The sequence below is a fragment of the Cupressus sempervirens genome, chromosome 3 (assembly GCF_028749045.1).
Source record: "Cupressus sempervirens isolate cs-2001-9-10 chromosome 3, ASM2874904v1, whole genome shotgun sequence".
In the NCBI taxonomy this organism is placed as follows: Eukaryota; Viridiplantae; Streptophyta; class Pinopsida; order Cupressales; family Cupressaceae; genus Cupressus; species Cupressus sempervirens.
This window is the reverse complement of record NC_143120.1, coordinates 539,319,175-539,339,440: the sequence shown is the minus strand read 5'-3', so window position 1 is coordinate 539,339,440 and position 20,266 is coordinate 539,319,175. Positions and strand designations below refer to the sequence as shown.

General features: G+C 36.1%; 1 pseudogene across 1 annotated transcript in view; it reads left to right on the top strand.

The window, feature by feature from the left end:
* Positions 1-14,611, top strand: part of LOC149567545 (uncharacterized) — a 172,399-nt pseudogene extending 157,788 nt beyond the window's left edge. Inside the window, exon 8 of the transcript XR_016362437.1 lies at positions 14,253-14,611. The product of XR_016362437.1 is annotated as an uncharacterized LOC149567545 (transcript). The remainder of the gene's footprint in view (positions 1-14,252) is intronic.
* The last annotated feature ends 5,655 nt before the right edge of the window (positions 14,612-20,266 follow it).

The following is a 20,266-nucleotide window of genomic DNA, read 5'->3' as shown; positions in this document are numbered from 1 at the left end:
GGTCTCAGGTCCCTGTTTAACCTGGTTTAGTTGTTTTGTTGGTTTCAGGTTTCTTTTTAACCTGGTCGTGCTTATTGGTTTATCTTTCTCTTAGATGTAAAGGGTTTCCGGGCCCCTTCAAAACTTGCTTTTACCTTAATCTAAAACATTATTATTATTTCTATTTCAATAAATATTAAAAAGGTTTGTGATTAGGGTAAGTGCACAAAGTTGTGGTGCCAAAAGGGGGGTATAAGTGGACACCTTTTTCCTGAAATCAGCAAATTCTGGACTTCAACAAGAATTTGAAGATAGTTACGCTCAAAATTTTAAGATATGACAAAAACAAAAGTTGTAGTCCTTTGAATCTAGTTTCTTATTTACTAATTTTTTTTCAAAATGTTTTAGTTTTAGGTTCTCAAAAAAGGGGGCCACAGAAAGTGGTACTGTTTATTCCAAAAAAACATAACATAGTACAAAGTGTGGCCCCCCTAAACTTTTAACTTTTTTTTTTAAATTCTTTAATCGCTTCAGTCAAAAGTTACTTAACACTAAGTCATTTATCCCAGATTTTTCGGGTAATTTTATAATGTGTATTTTTTTAATGAATTTTTTAATTAGACCCATCCCAAAAACGTGAAATATCTATGTGCTCCCCTTAGAAATGATAAAACTAATCTAAAATCAAAACTTCTTTTTTTCAAAGTGTGTAGAATGGAGTCTAGTTTCTAAAAATCTAAGTTGTTACAAAATTCGATGAATGAGCTAAAATCTATAGCCCAATTAGTACATGGTGGTTTTTGACAAAAAATGAACATACATTCAAAAGAAATTATAGATGCAAGACTTAAAATAGTTCAAATTAAAAATAAATTATATGGTTAGATAGCTAACACAGAGACCTATAATGTTATGTAACCTGATCTTATCGATACCCAACCATGAGGAATCTTGAAGGGGAGCACACAAGAAAAATCAATCATTTTTTGTATGTTTGCTGGAAAACACGTCTCAGACCTGTTTATAAACTCCAAACCTTTGGGTTGGATCTCCAAAGCAAAACCAAGCCTTAGGCTTGGTTTTAATGCAAAGCTTTGAATAGTGTGTGCGCCCTATAGCGCGCGCGCTATTAAAACGCTATTGAATTTGAGGTAGTGCGCACGCACTATTGAGACCTAAATTGCAAACCAAAACCAAGAGAGAGCTAGGGGGGTGGGGCGAGGGAATGGCTATTTGTGTGTGTGAGAGAGATAGAGAGAAAGTAGGGGATGGGAGAGGGGAGAGAGGAAGTGAGAAAGAGTAGGGGTGGCAGAGAGAGTATAGGATGGGAGATAGAGGAAATGTGAGAGAGTAGGGGTGGCAAAGAGAGTACAAGATGCAAGAGAGAGGAAGTGTGAGAGAGAGAGTAGAGGTGGCAAAGAGAGAGTACGGGATGGGGGAGAGAGATTGAAAGTAGGGGATGGGAGAGAGAGGAAGTGTGAGAGAGAGTACAAGTTGGGAGAGAGAGATTGAGAGTAGGGGATGGGGGAGAGAGAGAGTAGGTGGTGGGAGACGGAGTGGGAGAGGAAGAGCGAGAGAGAGGAGGATGGGAGTGCATGTGTGTGAAAGAGAGAGAGTAAGGAATGGGAGAGGGGGAAGATAGAGTAGCTTGAGAGAGAGTAGGGGATGGAAGAGAGAGTAGGCGATGAGAGAGGGAGTGGGAGAGGGAGAGAGAGAGGGGGGATGGAAATGTGTGTAAGAGAGAAAGAGAGAGAGTGTGAAAATGTGAGAGAGGGTAGGGGGTAGCAGAGAGAGAGTAGAGAGGGAGAGAGTGAGAGTGAGAGTAGGCAGTGGGAGAGGGAGAGTGAGTGAGAGAAAAAGTAGAGGATGGGAGAGGAGAGAGGGGGGATGGGTGTGTGTGAAAGAGAGAGAGTAGGGAATGAGAGAGGGGAGAGAGAGATAGAGAGAGTAGGGGATGGGATAGAAAGAGAGTAGGCAATGACAGAGGGAGTGGGAGAGGGAGAGAGAGGGTGGATGGAAGAGAAAGAGATTAGGCGATGGCAGAGGGAGTGGGAGAGGGAGAGAGAGGGGGGATGGAAGTGTGTGTAAGAGAGAAAGTAGGGGATGGGAGAGAGTGTGAGAGAGAGTAGGGGTGGCAAAGAGAGAGAGTGAGAGTAGGAGATAGGAGAGAGAGGGAGAGAGTGAGAGAGAGAGAGAGAGAGAGAGAGAGAGAGATAGTAGGCGATGGGAGAGGGAGTGGGAGGGAGAGAGAGAGGGGGAATGGAAGTGTGTAAGAGAGATAGAGTTGGGGATGGGAGAGAGTAGGCAATGGGAGAGGGAGTGAGAGAGAGAGAGAGAGAGGGGGGGAATGGGAATGTGTATAAGAGAGATAGAGTAGGGGATGGGAAAGAGTGTGAGATTTTGAGAGAGAGTAGGGGGTGGTAGAGAGAGCTTGTACAGGATGGGGGTGAGAGTGAGAGAGAGAGAGAGAGTAGGGGATGGGAGAGAGTGTGAGAGAGAGTGGGGGATGGAAGAGAGAGAGTGAGAGTAGGGGATGGGAGAGAGAAAATAAAGAGGGAAAGAGAGTACTTGAGAGAGAGAGAGAGATAGTAGGTGGTGCAAGAGGGAGTGGGAGAGGGAGAGAGAGGGGGGATGGGAGTGTGTGTGACAAATCTAGAGAGTAGGGGATGGGAGAGGAGAGAGAGAGAGGGGGGGGATGGGAGTGTGTGTCTATGAAAGAGAGAGAGTAGGGGATGGGGGAGAGAAAGTAGGCAGTGGGAGAGGGAGTGGGAGAGGGAGAGAGAGAGGGGGGGAATGGGAATGTGTGTAAGAGAGATAGAGTAGGGGATGGGAGAGAGTGTGAGAGTGTGAGAGAGAGTAGGTGGTGGTGGAGAGAGCTCGTATGGGATGGGAGAGAGAGAGTGAGATTAGGGGATGGGAGTGTGAGAGAGAGTAGGGGATGGGAGAGAGAGAGAGTGAGAGTAAGGGATGGGATGGGAGAGAGAGAGAGAACTTGAGAGAGAGAGAGATCTAGTAGGCGATAGGAGAGGGAGAGGGAGAGAGATAGGGGGGATGGGAGTGTGCGTGACAGATGTAGAGAGTAGGGGGATAAGAGTGTGTGTGTCTGTGAAAGAGAGAGAGTAGGGGATGGGAGAGAGTGTGAGAGTGTGAGAGAGAGTAGGGGGTGGCAAAGAGAGAGTACGGGATGGGAGAGACAGAGTGAAAGGATGGGAGAGATAGAGTGAAAGGATGGGAGAGAGTGAGAGAGAGAGTAGGGGGTGGCAGAGAGAGAGAGAGAGAGTACGGGATGGGAGAGACAGAGTGAAAGGATGGGAGAGAGTGTGAGAGAGAGTAGGGGATGGGAGAGAGTGTGAGAGAGAGTTGGGAATGGAGAGAGAGAGAGAGAGAGAGAGAGAGAGAGAGAGAGAGAGAGAGTAAGAGTAGGGGATGGGAGAGAGAGAGTAGAGAGGGAGAGATAGTAGGTGACCTGGGAGAGGGAGTGGGAGAGGAGGAGAGAGAGGGATGGGAGTGTGTGTGACAAATCTAGAGAGTAGGGGATGGGAGAGAAGAGAGAGGGGGGATGGGAGTGTGTGTGTGTGTTTTTTTGTGAAAGAGAGAGAGTAGGGGATAGGAGAGAGTGTGAGAGAGAGTAGGGGGTGGCAAAGAGAGAGTATGAGATGGGAGAGATAGAGTGAAAGGATGGGAAAGAGTGTGAGAGAGAGTAGGAGGTGGCAGAGAGAGAGAGTACGAGATGAGAGAGACAGAGTGAAAGGATGAGAGAGAGTGTCAAAGAGAGTAGGGGATGGGAGAGAGTGTGAGAGAGAGTTGGGGATTGGAGAGAGAGAGAGAGAGAGAGTAAGAGTAGGGGATGGGAGAGAGAGAGAGAGAGTAGAGAGGGAGAGAGAGAACTTGAGAGAGAGAGAGAGATAGTAGGTGGTGGGAGAGGGAGTGGGAGAGGAGGAGAGAGAGGGATGGGAGTGCGTGTGAGCGATCTAGAGAGTAAGGGATGGGAGAGGGGAGAGAGAGAGTAGCCCGAGAGAGAGAGAGAGAGAGAGAGAGAGAGAGAGAGAGAGAGAGTAGCAGATGGGAGAGAGGGGCGGATGGGAGTGTAAGAGAGAGTAGGGGATGGGAGAGAGTGTGAGAGAGAGTAGGAGGTGGCAGAGAGAGAGAGAGAATGGGATGGGGGAGAGAGAGAGAGTGAGAGAGAGAGAGAGTAGGGGATGGGAGAGAGTGTGAGAGAGTAGGGAGAGGGAGATAGAGAGAGGGGGATAGGAGTGCATGTGGCAAATCTAGAGAGTAGGGGATGGGAGAGAAGAGAGAGGGGGGATGGGAGTGTGTGTGTTTGTGTCTATGAGAGAGAGAGAGAGTAGGGGATGGGAGAGAGTGTGTGTGAGAGAGAGTAGGGGGTGGCAAAGAGAGAGTACGAGATGGGAGAGACAAAGTGAAAGGATGGGAAAGAGTGTGAGAGAGAGTAGGAGGTGGCAGAGAGAGAGAGAGTACGAGATGAGAGAGACAGAGTGAAAGGATGAGAGAGAGTGTGAGAGAGAGTTGGGGATTGGAGAGAGAAAGAGTAGGGGACAGGAGAGAGAGAGTAGAGAGGGAGAGAGAGAGAGATAGTAGGTGGTGGGAGAGGGGAGAGAGAGAGAGAGAGAGAGAGCCCAAGAGAGAGAGAGTAGCGGATGGGAGAGAGGGGCAGATGGGAGTGTGTGTAAGAGAGAGTAGGGGATGGGAGATAGTGTGAGAGAGAGTAGGAGGTGGCAGAGAGAGAGAGAGAGAGTGAGAGTAGGGGATAGGAGAGAGTGTGTGAGAGAGAGTAGGGGATGGGAGAGAGAGAGTAGCAGATGTGAGAGTGTGAGAGAGTAGGGAGATGGGGGAGGGAGAGAGAGAGAGAGAGAGTAAGAAGTGGGAGAGGGAGGATGGGAGTGTGTGTGAGAGATCTAAAGAGTAGGGGATGGGAGAGGAGAGAGAGAGAGAGAGATAGAGAGAGTAGGCGGTGGGAGAGGGAGAGCGAGAGAGAGTAAAGGATGGGAGAGGGGAGAGAGAGAGTGTGTAGGGGATGGGAGAGGGGAGAGAGAGTAGGAAGAGAGAGAGAGTAGGGAGAGAGAGAGAGAGAGAGAGAGTAGGGAGGGTGGAGAGTGATGTGTTCTCACATAGTGCGTACGCACTATGTGAAATCACCTAAAAACAGTCAAAAAGCAACTTTGGGGCCCGTTTCATTCATTCTCTGCTTTTATTCTGTTCTGCACTCTGTTATCCCAACAGAAATCGCGGGTTTCAACACAACAAACACTCTTTCAAGGTGGCAAACACTATTTCAAGCTAACAAACACTATTTCAAGGTGGCAAACACTTTTGGAAGCTAGCAAACACCAAATTCAATCATTGGATACATGATTTGAAGACTTTTTGAATATTCCTTGTATAGAAAAGGTTAGTGCAATCTATTTTAAATATTGTTTGTTGATATATAGATACAAATTTGATTATAATTTGACATGTTGTTTAATATATAGTGAATTCATTGAAATTTGTATGTTTCAATGAAATGTTATTTCGAAATGGTTAGAAATTTGACAAGTCGTTTTATATATATATATTGTGTATTCATTCAAATAATTATAATTTTTATATGTATTTGAATAATTTGTAATTTATACATTTTAAGTAATTCAAATGTTTGAATAATTTGACATGTAGAAATCATCATCATGCCAAGGAAGAAACCAAAAAATCAAACAAATGAAGATAGGGAGAGAGATTTGGCAATTAAAAGAGATAAAATGAAATTACTACGTGAGCAAAGAAAATTGCAAAGCAATAATGAAGAATTGACTTTCGAAGAGGATCAAGAACCACCGGTACCAAGAAACAAAGAGGAAGAATTGGAAAGACAAAGAAAACGAATGAGACTGTTACGCTCAAGAAGACAATTGAATTGTGAAGCTACACCATCTTCTAATGTTGGAGTCATATCGTCCGCTACACCATCTTCCAATGTTGAAGTCATATCGTCCTCTCATGTTGAAGAGACACCGATTTGTAGATCCGATGATAGACACACTCCATCATGTCATGTTGAAGGCACAACATCAACACATCAAGTAGGTGATATTCCATCTTTTGCATCTTATTGCCAAGGCACATCATCTTCCGTTCAAGGTACGCAATACACTCAGCCTTATGTTGATGTTCAAAATGTTGAGAGAATTGAAGAGATTATAACACCTTCTAGAATTCGTTTTAGAAGACCAAAATATTTGATTGATATTGATAGTAACATTTTGAAATCAATGCCTGACAAGATTAGCAAGCGTATTTGTCAAAGAAAAGTTAATCGTATGTGGAGATTATTTTTTAATGAATTAAATATTATAGGTCAATGCCAATTATTTGTTATAGTCAAAATTTTGTTGAAATTGAATTAATTATTATCCTGTCGATTAATTGGCTTAGGGTGATATATGCTTCTTGGATGGAATAATGAGTTCGTGATTAACTCTGTATTAAGATTCATAGCATCTTCTAGTTATTTGCAAAGGAAATTTATAAATTACTTGCTAATGTCATATGGCTTGCTTGAGAAAGATGTCCGTGTTCTTATTGATGGGTACTAATGACTATCCACATTTAGTTCTTCAATATCCTATTTGACAAGCTTTCCATAGACATTTCTTTGCCATACTAAGTATTTTTGAAAACATATTTGAGTAGAAGGACTACAGTAGATACTACATGATGTTTTAACAAATAAAGTAATGGGTTAAAGACTATTATTTCCAAGGTATTATGTCATAGTATTTTAATTGTAATGATCTTAAACTAATGATATTCTTGAAGGTAACTTCGACATGCAGCAAGAAAGACAACCTATAGCCAAGGCTATATTGTGCCTACAACCAAAGCCATAAATGCTCATAGCCAAAGCCACTAGTGCACATAGCCAAAGCCATGGATGCTTATAGCCAAAGTTACAAGTGTTCGCAGCCAAAGCCATGAGTACATGAAGTTGATGATCACAATTGTTTACAACTATTCACCAGAAACAACTTCTTTGCAGTTTTTGAGAAATACTAATAAAGCAAAAAGGAACATCTACTAGTTGGTAGACATAATGGCAACTCTCTAGCAATTGAATTTAATTTCATACATGCACATATCTAATTTAATGTCATACACGAACATATCTAATTTAACGTCATACATGAACAAACATATAATATAAAATGATAACCAATAATGTCATATACATTAACAAACACATAATATATTATGATAACCAATAATGTTGTATATGAACAAACATATCATATATTTACCAATAATGTCATACATCAAATATGTCATACATCAAATATAGAATGTCATATGTACATCAAATGTGTATTGAATATGTCTCTCAGATGACTATATATATATACATGGGGAAGGAAACAAGTCTCTATATATATGTATCAAATATCTCGACGTCCTCTGTTGTCATGTGGAGGGAGACAGTGGAGATGACGGGGCCCTCCTGACACGCTCACTTGACCTCTTGTTGAGGCTCTTCTCCAAGTCCAACTGATACAAAGAAAGTAGATATGAATCAATATTTATTATACGTTGAAATCAAATATATGTACTCACAAAATCAATTATTTTCTTACCGCCAACAAATAGTCACTCTGTAAGTCCACCTCAAATGCTCGTGGACGATCAGGCGTGACAAGACCCTACAACAATTCAATAAATATAATCACTTATAAATAACATTAGAAATTTTGAGATTAACTATTATAAACAACAACTAAAACGAAGAAAATTCTTTCATATCTCCGTCAGTGGCTGTGAGCTAGCCACAGCTGCGGCCACTCCACTATCAACAGACTATCGCATATGAGGAGGTGTGTCCGACATCATGAGTTGCATGTCATACAATACACGTTATATCTAACATGAAACATGGAATAAATATAATCAAATGAATTAAATTAACATGAAACAATTGTACCTGTGTGAAGCTCGTATGATGTCTCTGCTCTGCGTCTGTGGTAAAGGTTGAGGGTCCTGTGGAGAACTGATGCACATGCATATTTTTTTTGGTCAATCCTTAATATGATTACGTAATAAATATATGTATTAATTAAAATGATTAAATTGATACATACCTCAGGACTCGTCGAAGGGACAAAAAATGGGCCTGGAGGATCGCTGCTAGACCCAGGAACACTTTGACCCTAAATTTTGAACAATGTCAATAAATCCTAATTAATTAATCATTCACTATACGTATGAAATGTGATCAAATTAGTAATTTACTTGTGTGTCAATGCCAAATGTCTCGTTCAGGAACTGATCGGTGACAAGCCCATCATCTACACCATTCTCCGACATGAGTGCCAAATGTGCATAGGGATCCGCATGAAGTGCACATGTGACCACGACATATAGAAGGCTCCCCCTCAACTAATGGGCTCGTGGAATGGATGAGGGTCTGTGTCAAAGCATTAATGGTCCCTAGAGTGCTGGCCTCTACATTTTCCTTCACAACTGAAGGAATAATCACATGCTCACGCTGTGGATGGACCACGGCTGCCCTAACTACATTAGGGTCACGACGTGCTCCTGGCCTCTCAAATGATGACCCCCCACCTCTACCCTGGGAGTCTAACATATCAAAATAATTGGGGATCTCCCCAAGGACAAACTCACAATATAATTTCTTCAAAAAATACATGGGGACCTCGTGATTGTTGCAAGGAGGGGCATCAAAAACCATCCACCATCTATCCCAAAAATTATTTCTAATAGCATCATGTATGCACCAATGGGTGGGGAGTTGTTTAGTACCCTCTCTAACAGTATTTTGCTCACCGGGTTTTCTAAATAATGCACATATACTACCTTTTGGTATTTCCTTTTTTCTAACATCTTCATATGACAATTTATTTGCATAAAATCTTTTTTGTTCATCCCTCTTAGCCCGCCAAATATCTAATTGACCACTAACTGAGGCTATCTGAGTGTTAATGGATTCGAGGGATGATGCCAATTGAGCCCTCATTGGATTGGTTTGTCCGGATTCTGTTAACCAAGCAATGATTCCTTCTAATTCAGTTTTGCCTCTATTTCATTTCTTATATTTTTTTGTGTGCCTGGTGGAGGTCTTGCAATTGGTTCGGGTTGTGGAATTTGTTCTTCTTCTTGAGGAGGGTTTTGGTTTTGGGGTTCTTGAGGGTTTTGATGTTCTTGTGGATTTTTTGGTTGATTATGAACATTTCCTGATAAAAAATCAATTGAAATTCAAATAAATAAACAAATCTAAATGAAATTTGTAAAAACCCTACAAAAGAATATAAAAAACTTACAAAACAATATGAAAAATATATCAAACAATGCAAAGTTAGGTTTATATCACTTACGGCGTCGCCGTGGGTATGCTTGTGGTCTTGGATTTCGTCGACGAGGAGGCATTTTGGCAAATGGTGGTGCAAATGTTGAGTCTTCAACTCGCGTACGCGCTGCTCGCTGTAGGAGTAGAAGAAAATGCTGATGAAAATGATGGGCTGCGGGTTTTCAGCCCATCATATATACTTTTTATTTTTTTAAAGCGCGTACACGCTTTTTAAAATAGGAAAAAAAAATTTCCTTGTCACCTTTTTGGCACCACAACTCGGTGCATATGCCCATTATTATTATGATAATATTTGGGTTTAAGGTTTTAATCATGATTGTTTTAAGGTTTATATTAGGCATACAACTGCACTAAGTGTTTAGTTTTACACTATAGTTATAATAATGTTTAGAATAGAGGACTACATCGTTACTATTATTATTAAGGTTACAATTTTAATTAGGATTAGGGTTATAGTTTATTGTTTCTTATAAACTTTAAGATTTTGATTTATAGCAATGGAGCATGACCATCTTTAAAACAGAGATATTTATTCTCTCATTGTCTTTTAATATCTCTTCGGCGTACTCATTGCACTTTAAGGTGCGATTGCTAGTTATTAATATTATTGTGAAAACTTAGGAATCGGGTGATGGATAATGAAGATTGCCATGCATTATAATATCTAGGGTATGGAAGATCATTTAATAGATTTATAATTTGATTATTATAATTAAATATTAGATATTTAATAATAGCTTTATTTTATTTAATATTTTCAGGTTTTATCAATTGATATAGTATAACAATAAATGGTATATTTAATATTTGTTTATTTATTATTAGTTTTATTTTAATATTATTTATTAAATTCAATTGGGCATTATTTAACTTTACCAAATATTATCTCACCATTTGAAGCCACTAGAAAATCAAGAACCATGCGATATCTTATACCTATCCACCTGTCTGATAAGAGTTACATTTATACTTGCATCATAAGTCATCTGTAGATTTTTCATTGAAATTTGAATTCTGAAATTGCTATTAAATATGGCCCGTATGCAGTCATATGCTTTGAAATAGTAAAATTGGTTTGTGATATCAAAGGGTTTCTACATCTGCAGGCTATAGTAGTGTCATTGTTAGATCAATAGAATATTGGGCTTAGCAAGGTAGGTTTTGTTTTTGTGCTTGTTTATAAAAATTATGGTATCCATTGGCAATGATGTGGAATTCAAGTGAACTTGCTCTCTTTCCTTCTTGTCAAAGACAAAATGATGCATTAGTGGGTGAGTTGTGCTCAGCCTTGGACGTTATTAAGTGGGCCTTCGTGGGCTGGTGTTATATTTGTGTATTGGCGGGCACTTACATTTGGTGGGTGGATGCATTCATGAGCAATGTGACATACCTCACGGTGGATGTTGAAGGACTAGACAAAATAGTAATAAAGCTGGAAAATACATAAAACACAATACAGATAACATACCAGTCTTAAAAGGTATTGCATTGTTTTATTCTCATCACATATTTCAGCTTATTTAGCTTTAAGAATATAAGAAAATCTCCCATCACCTATAAACTAATAACTAAATATATTAATCAATGTTTATTATCTTTCATTCCCTCCATAATGAACATTGATTAAAAAAATGGTCATTAGTCTATCCTTTCTCCCTCATAATGAACATTTTTAAGAAAATCTCAAAAACATGTGCTGCAGCACTATCTTGCCTTAGGGCATTTCCTTTGCCATCTCCTAAAATCTAGGAATCTACATCCTCCAATTATCAATGCAATCACATTGGGAGCTACTCTTGTGGTGCTCACTCCAATCATGACCATACATGGCCATCTCTTCTCTATCTACGATTTCCAAAACTCTAAACTTGCAATCTAATTCTCTTCATCCCACAAATCTACAATATTGAGGACTAAAGAATGTCCAAAGCTATAACCCACAAAACAAAAAAACTAGCAAGGTTATTGTGTCAATTGTCACCGTAAAATTTCCATTGGAATAATTTATCCACATGCCAATAAACAACCCCTTTGGAATAACAACTGCATCAACATTATCAAAAAAAATTATGAAAATTGCTTCCTCCAGCTTAACTTTTTGTAGACATTTAGCAAGACAATGATTTCTTTTTCATACAGGACCATTTATGTTTGAATAACTTTTTGACCACACCCTTTATCTTGTGCCAAATCCATCCATAACTCCATCCACAATCCATTTCATATATCCTGACATAGATATGTTGTTCAATTCCTTGTTCCAACATATTTTCATAATGATTTGTCAATCCACATAGCGTATAGAGATTAAGTCCGAACTCTTGTCATTTCTATGCCCTTTCTTTTTCCAATGAGAGCTTTGCATAGTCTTGAATTATTTGTGGAATTTGTAACATTTGTAGCATTATTATTTATAAATTTATTCTTTCGTCTCTGACATAACCTAGGCCTTCATACTTTGACCTCATTGTTAGCTCAATTGGCTCTCTCATTGTCTATTCATGATGTCCTAATCCATGACCTTCGTATCTCATTCTTTTCACGATTTTCAAATCAACTATGTCTTTACAACAACTAGGACTACTTGCATAATGAAATACATTATCATTAGATCTAAGAAGATTTGTGACTCAAGTGTATTATCACCTTGCTCACAAACAACTTCTGCAAAATAACACCAACCAAATAAAGAACATAAACGTTCTGTGCTACATGAAACATCATAAACTAATGGTTCTGATCAGAGACATTCATTGCATGCTATCAAATGATCTTTTTTTTCTTTCATATTTAAACTTTCCTTTTATAATCTCTTTTTTCTTCCAAATCATTATTCTTTTCCTTAACCTCATCAAATGGTTTTTATTCTGGCTTCTAATCTTTCATTGGTTTTCATTTTCTTATTGTCTTACGATTATTTTTTGTCCTCTCTTTGATATTCGATATCATTTCTGAACTGTATTTTCTTTAACTTATATTAAATCTCTTTTTAAAACATCCATCTCACAAATAAAAATTTTATCATCTTTTTTTCACCCTTTTACCAATCTTACCGATTAAAAACAAACACTTTCAACTCACCTTATTCACGAGATTCTATTAAGATTTCAACCTTGTTTGGATTTCCTTTATCACGTCATTTAACAGATCTTTCAACAACACATTCACCTCCTCAGACTCTTTGCTATCAGGTTCTTCCTGTAAACAGATTCTGAAATAAAACAATTCTCTTTAAAAAAAAGAGCCAATTCACCTTCACCATTTCCTTCTGAACTTCTTTTTATCACAGTCTAGTTTCTTTTGTAATTTCTCTGATACCAATCTTTAGTGTCTCACAAAACAAACATCTATAAACAGGAATCTCCTCTTGCAAGTTTTAATTTTTTATCAACAAGTTATTAGTTTTATAAACCATCTATTATCATAAAATTAACAATTTCCCCCTTTTTTATGATTATTTGAATTTCATTGAAAGATTTTTTTTAAAAATACTTATCTGAAAATTCACTCTTTGCTGACCGGTGGCTCCACCTTTTATTTAATTGTCTGGTTATACATTTCTACTCACCTTTCCAAAAATTCGGCTGGCTATTGTACAACCGGACTTTTTTCTTTAAACAATGATCAGTTTGAATTTTAGTCTGCTCCCTTTTCTCATATCCGCACTCTCAATTTTCCACGCAACCAACAAATGTCTGTTTTCAATAAATTATTCTAAATTTATCCCAGTGACTCCTCTGCCAACGCCAAATACAACCACCTCTCCTGAAGTTGTGCAGTCTTAGCAACAGATCAGTGGCAACAAATTTTTAATGTAAAAACAATAGCTTCTTCTCCTATTATGCACGGGGCTGTGGTAAAATTCAACAGTAACTTATTTTCTTCAAAGACTTTTATTGCTCACTGGCTCACTCTCTATCTGTTAATCAAAACCCAGAAACTCTCTTATCAATCCTGCACATGTCATGGAGATCTTAGGCATTTTCAAATTTAATCAACTCTTCCATGAAATTCCACATGAATTCCTGCCTTCCAGATTTGATCTTCAGTCCTCTACAGGACCTTTCGACCTAAGGTCTGAGACAAATTGAAGGAATATGAATGCTACAATAAAGCTGAAATAAATACATAATTTACAAGAGGAGAAATGTAACAAACTTAAAAATATTCATTGCATTCATTCCCTATTTATTTTCATAATATATTTCCATACATATAGATACAGGAATATAACTGAAACCTAACAACTACCCATAAACAAATAGCTAATTATATTTATCATTGTTCATTCTGCATATCCATCGGTTATGGTGGCAAAGTCTTGTGCATGACTTAATGAGCTTTTTGCTGTGCGTTTATAATGGTTGTGTTTGGGTTCATTGGCATTTTATTTGTTGTCCGAGGATAATGTCCATAAGGTGGCTGGTTTGCATTAACGCGGCACTCAGAAGGTTTCGTTAATAAATTAATGATAATGAACTTGTTCAACTTATAGTCTTAATGGGCTTGCTTGTCAATCCTAAGCGCTTTCTTCAACGAAGAGCAATTGGTGGTCAGGATGTGGATATAAATTGCACTTATTCAGGGATGGAGCAAATAAGAAATTTTATAGTTGATACCAGATAAATTGGTTCAAGGTTGATGGCTTTTTCTTTAAGACTAGGATTGTCAAGAGATCAAATACCATGGATAACCTACTCAGCATTAAAGGCTGTGATGGTTTTATGAAAGTGAATCAAATTTCGTCAAAGTGCACCATAGGCATTAACTTTGGAACTTCTTTCCCGTGGGTCACTGTTTACTATGTTGGACTCTAGATGTCTGAATTTGTGTATATAAAATGGAAGCTTCACGCACACAGAGACTTTTAACTCTACTAAAACTTTAATAATGCTGACAGGTCATCTATGAAGCGGCCAAGGAATTGACGGGGGTAGATGCTGCAGAATGTATTGCGGTTGGAGATTCCCTTCATCATGACATGTTGGGTGCAAATAATTCAGGTATGCAATCAGTATTAGTTGCAGGGGGCATTCATGCCAGTGAGCTTGGAATTTCTCAATTTGGAATGGTTCCGGAGACGGCAGCTTTACAAGCTCTTACCCAGTCATATGGTGCTTTTCCATCATATATAATTCCTTCATTTACATGGTGACTAACATTCATTTCTATATTCATGTTATTGTAATTTGTGAACTTGCCGAAAGCTGAAAGAGCCTGATTTCATTGATTCATAAAATAATTAAGATTATTATTAAACTAGCATTTGCACCTTTGAAGGGTGAAGGATTAGATCGATAGTATTATATATGTTTAATGATGTCATTGAATTTCATGTAGATAATTTTCTAACAATATTTTTGTAGAATGTAAACTATTTGATGGAGTAATTTAATCTTTACAATTATTATATGTGACATTGATGTAACATCCACTATAACACAAAATATGTGATTTAAAAAACACAATAATACAACTTGATTATCTGCATAATTGAAAATGGAAATTTCTTGTAGTCCAAAATTTAATTATTTTGAAAATACATTGGTGAAATGAAGCAATTTATTTGTGGATTATTTCTTGATAATTTAAGCAATGACTTCGTTCAATTGCAATCTATTGTATACCTCTTCTAGAATGAATTTCATTCAAATGAACATATTGCATATAGTTATAATATGGAAACTTGACTTCTCAAGACATTTGACACAAGTGCGCACATAGTTCATACTTTGGCCAAGAATTATTCTTATATTTTCTAAAATATGCCATATTGATTATTTTCCCCAAAGCCAAGATGTTGTTCTTGTTAAAGTGACTATTAAATATATAGTGGACTACATTAGGTGCAATGACATCATCAACGACGAGTCAAAAACATTGAACCAAAATAGCTTCTCAAACATTGGACATCATAGAGTGCAAAAACCTATGATATGATCTGGATGAAATTTATAAATTGATTGTGTCCAAATTCATATTTTCTCCCTAAAGTTTTTACTTATCCGCTCAAGTATGATGATGTTAAATAAACTCCTTGTGGTCCCCATCTTTATACAACCTTGCAATCCATGCAATATTATTGTTCGCTTGAGAAAAAATTGGATCTTAATCAAAAAGATATAATTTCTTACTGAAGTTAGTTGATATATAATTAGACCGCTTTCCTTTTATGTAATAAACGATCTCCAAAAACTTATGTATCCATTTCTTCATTAAGAGTCATGTAAAGATTAAAATGATGCCATATCAATTTTCTTTAAGGGTATCATAATAGGAATCTAACATGGTACATATCGTTTTCTTAACCCATTGAAACCTCTTAAGTTGGTATGCCTCTACATGTGGCTTTTAGGCCTCATTTCCGAGGTGTTCTACAATGTCATCACACATTTCTAAAAATTCATTCATGGAGAGATCAAAATTGCCAATAGCTAGATTGGGCAAGTATATTGATATGGACCCCATTAATGAGTGGTGTGAATTGCTAAGTACGTTGAAAATTTGTTGTAATACTACTTACTAAATGACACAGTCCAGATCAAAGATATTTGTTAGAATTGAAATTAATATCACTTTCAATCTACCCAAAGTAAATTCATTTTATCAATTATTAAATTGATTCTTCTAAAATTTCTCTCTTCAAGAAAACCTAATAAATATATTCATAATTATACGAAATGATATTTCTAAAAATCTAAACTAAACACTAAATGTTTAAAATGTTAAATGATTTCTTAATCAATTAATAGAGACAACTCTTTCTAATATTTTATGTTCAAATAAAACAAATAAATAACACTCTTAAATAATAATAATAATAAAAGATCAATTAAAAATTAAAAATTATTATATTGAAAAGTATCAAATTGAGCATACTTGGCTATTAGGAGTAAGACATAATTACATCATTAGAATATGATTTAACATCAAAATTAAGACATATAGATATTATAACTTTTACAGTTAATAATAAATAAAAAAAAAAAAAATATATCAATTGCAAAAAAAAATTAAGATAAAAATTGAAAAAATAAAAGCTTAAATTAATTTTTTTATTTAAAAAAATACTTTGTAATTTAAAAATATTAGACATTCATATAAAACTTGATTAAAATTTATCAGGCATAGAAAAATAGAATACTATATACCACCTGTATAGCAAAGCCAAAACAAATAAAGTAGATACTAAAAATAGAATACTATATACCACACGTACAACAAGTCAAAACAAACAAAGTAGATACAATGAACAATGTCCATATTCCTAACCAAATTGGTGTTGGTAGTCTTCGATTCATGCCTTGGAAAATAAATTAAACCCATTTGAGTAATTTTAAACATTGTAAAAATAGTAGAGATACATCACATCTTAATAAAAGAAAGAAAATGGCATTAGAAACATATACTTTTGTTTTAGCCAATAAAAAGCGAACAATTATATTTTCAATTCCATTGAATTCGTGAAATGTTTCATTTTATTTTGTTTTAGGCATCAATCGTAAAATCTATGGTGGAAAGCAATTGTTAGATTGCATGAAACATGTTTTGCATCTTGATCTCAGGCATTTTAAGTGGAATAAAGTATACACGACAACACACAAAGGTCTCCACGTTAAATGCCACACTTATATCTAACGACCTAATTCTATACATCTTCAAGCGGTCACACCATTCTATCACAGTTTAACTATCTTTTCTATGCCCATAGATGGTAATCCGGACACAATTAGCCCAAGAAATCCAATTAGTTCAGTGACTCACATCCCAGCTTTAGTTGTTTCATAGAGTCATTCTTATACAGATGCTTCTTGGGATCTCGTTTGCAGTAGCTTTTGAAAATGCACCAAATCCAACCATTCGATGTCACTTTCACTATTGATTTGTGATAGCTATCCCTTGACTAGTTTCTTGCTATGTTTATGAACTTTAACTCTGAGAATTTCTAGTTCAGGATCCCTTCTATGTTGCCCAAGATTATTTTATTTGAGCGCAAATCAAGTTTGAAATTTGCCTCAGGCAAAGAGAGCGTAAAGAGATTCAAACACATCCCATTCAACACCATCAAAATTTGAAACAACTTTATGCAAACAACTTGAATAAACTATGCACTTAGTACTTCTCTAGTGGAAGGTTAGCTTGTACAAAGCGAGAGGAAGCCCGCCCAAGCTTGAAGATTGAGGCTTGGAAACATATCATTACAAATTGCAGACAGATTATAGTTTCCAAGATGCTGCCAAAGGAAAATTTATAATTGATTAATTTGATAAACTAGGAATTTCCAAAATTAGCCTGCAGAATTGCACTGTGCTTGTAGGCCATGATTTCAGGATAACCCAATACCTTTCATAATTATCGGCATCATTTTCCTATTTATCGGCATTTGATTGTCAGAATGTCTGAACAAACTGAATAAAGTTTTTCAAGGAGTGAAGCCTATCGGCTTAATTATTTATTGACATCGTTAAAGAGATCAATGGAGTGTTGCAAATTTCATCCTATATTTAGATTGTATGAAATTTTAATTTTAGTATATGCTAAATATATCATTGGGCAGTTGTGCACATCCTAAGACTCATCAGCCAATATTTTCTGATTGCTGATGGGTCCCTTGGTTAATAAAATTCAACCATCTTTTGACAAGGAATTATTTAGGAACTAGATGCAATGTCCTCCATTGTTTACCAAAACTCTCTATGACCAACTCACAACTTCTCATTTATTTCTTTAAGAAGGAATTGATAGCTTGTTTATTATTTCAGATTACTCAAATCTTAGTCCAACACCTAACATTTTTCTTTCCAACTCTTAGCAGACTACTTAAGAGTCCTCTTTTTGTCACCTTTTATATTTTCTTGTTAGTTCTCTTTCAGAAACAAGGGACTGTCAAAGTTCTTGCCTAAAGTGTGGCTAGTTTAGAGTAGAAGCGGAGATGAAAGTAGAGGGGGTGGGGGAGGGAAGGAGAAAAATAGATAGAAAGATAGGTAGAGATAGTAGCATAATGAGATATGTGTTTAAATCATGGGGTCAAAGTAAGAGACAAACCATCCGGTTTTGAATCTTCTTATTTACTCTTTGAGTAAATTTAGTTAAAGTTAAGGCATAAGCATCTAATTAAAATTGATTTTATAGTGTGAGTGTTTACAAATTTTAAAAATAATCCTCAAAAATTATATTTATAAAAATAATAATGCCATGTATAAGAAAAGTTATTAAGAAATAAATATTTACTATAATTTCTAAATATTATGAATTTTCTATACAAATTTATAATTTATTTAATACAATAGATATACTTTTATCTTTAAATGTAATTAAAAAAAAAATATTTATTCTCTTTAGAATACTTCTTCAAATTGTATTCATTCTATAACAGTAATTAGCTATAGTGAATGAGTATATTGGTTTCAATATAAAATTCATATAAAATTTTGAAGGAAGAATTTCAGTTTACATATTTGTGATATGTTTGAAGAGTCATAATGACTAAGCTAATAATAATGTACAACAAGAGCTCTGAAGAGCCTAAATCCCTGCCTTGTGTACCAAAAGACAAGTAAGAAGCATTGTAAGAGGCACTGTAAAAGGATGTGTAAAGAGACAATTGTTCTTATAGTATTATTAATAAATGGGATAATTATAAAATTGAATAAATGTATTAATATCATATAGAATTATCATTATATTTGTAATGATTATCTAGTGCAAACTCTGTATGCTTCTAGGATTTTGTGGTAAATTTAATTTATAGTTATATCTAGACTAGAAGGTGGTTGAGCAAATCGATCCTCCAGCCATGGGAAAAGGGGATGTTTTAATTTGAAACATCGAGTCAATAAATTTTGATATTAAAATTAATTAAACTTTTGTAATCCAAGACATTCTAGTATTGCAAAACAACTAAGTTCAATTTTAAATTATTATAAGTATAGTGATATGAGACTCCCAATTAACTAATTCCAATTCATGGATTGATTTAAATTACACAATGGTTTAACCTAAAACACCTAATCAATCAATTTTGTTCTTAACATTACGAAAAACCTTTATCTTCCAAGAGACCAAAATAACCAATTCTAAATATTTCAAATATATCTAATCAAGATATGGGATCATGTCATAACCAAGCTTGAGAAATCCCCAATATATGAAGCTTACAAGGTGACAGTAGAAGAGGTGGCATGACTTTGTCCAAAAGTGTCAATAAAATGCACACAAAGAAGTGGATATTATGCAATACATGTCTGCTCATCCCAATATTGAAATGCTTCATTCAACGTATAAACATGTAGAGTATTTGCATCTTATAAGGAAATTTTTATGTGGGGAAGCTTGGTTATATCTCTCATAAAGAATGACATTAAGAAAATTAGGAAGACACAAGACAAATTCAAAAACCATTTCAAAGGAAATGCATTATTGCATCAAACAAATGAGACTGAAGTTTGTATAGAACAAAAAATGAGTAATGTATTTTGGCTCATGTTCAGTGATTCACTATTCGATATGGTATGATAGAATGAAGACTTCATGGAATACTATTCAAACCACATTGATACCAAAAAGAATTTAAAAATCATGTACCTAACTTTAACAGGTTACAAATCGTCATCTTTTAAAATCTTATAATAATAAATTAATACCTATGGAGCCGCTACAATAAATTTAATGGAAATGCATATTATACAGTCTGACATTGAAATACCAATTGCATCTACAATTAAAAATTGTTTATCATATAAAAGCTAACACATGCCAATAACCGCGATTATACAACTGTCATCATATTCGTTAACAATTCAAACAAATAGGAAGTAATGCAACAAAAGAATTGAACAAATTATGGATGAACAATGAGGTTCATATAGTTGTTCACTAGCATCTCCAACAAAAGCTATCCCTTTCAACATAAGC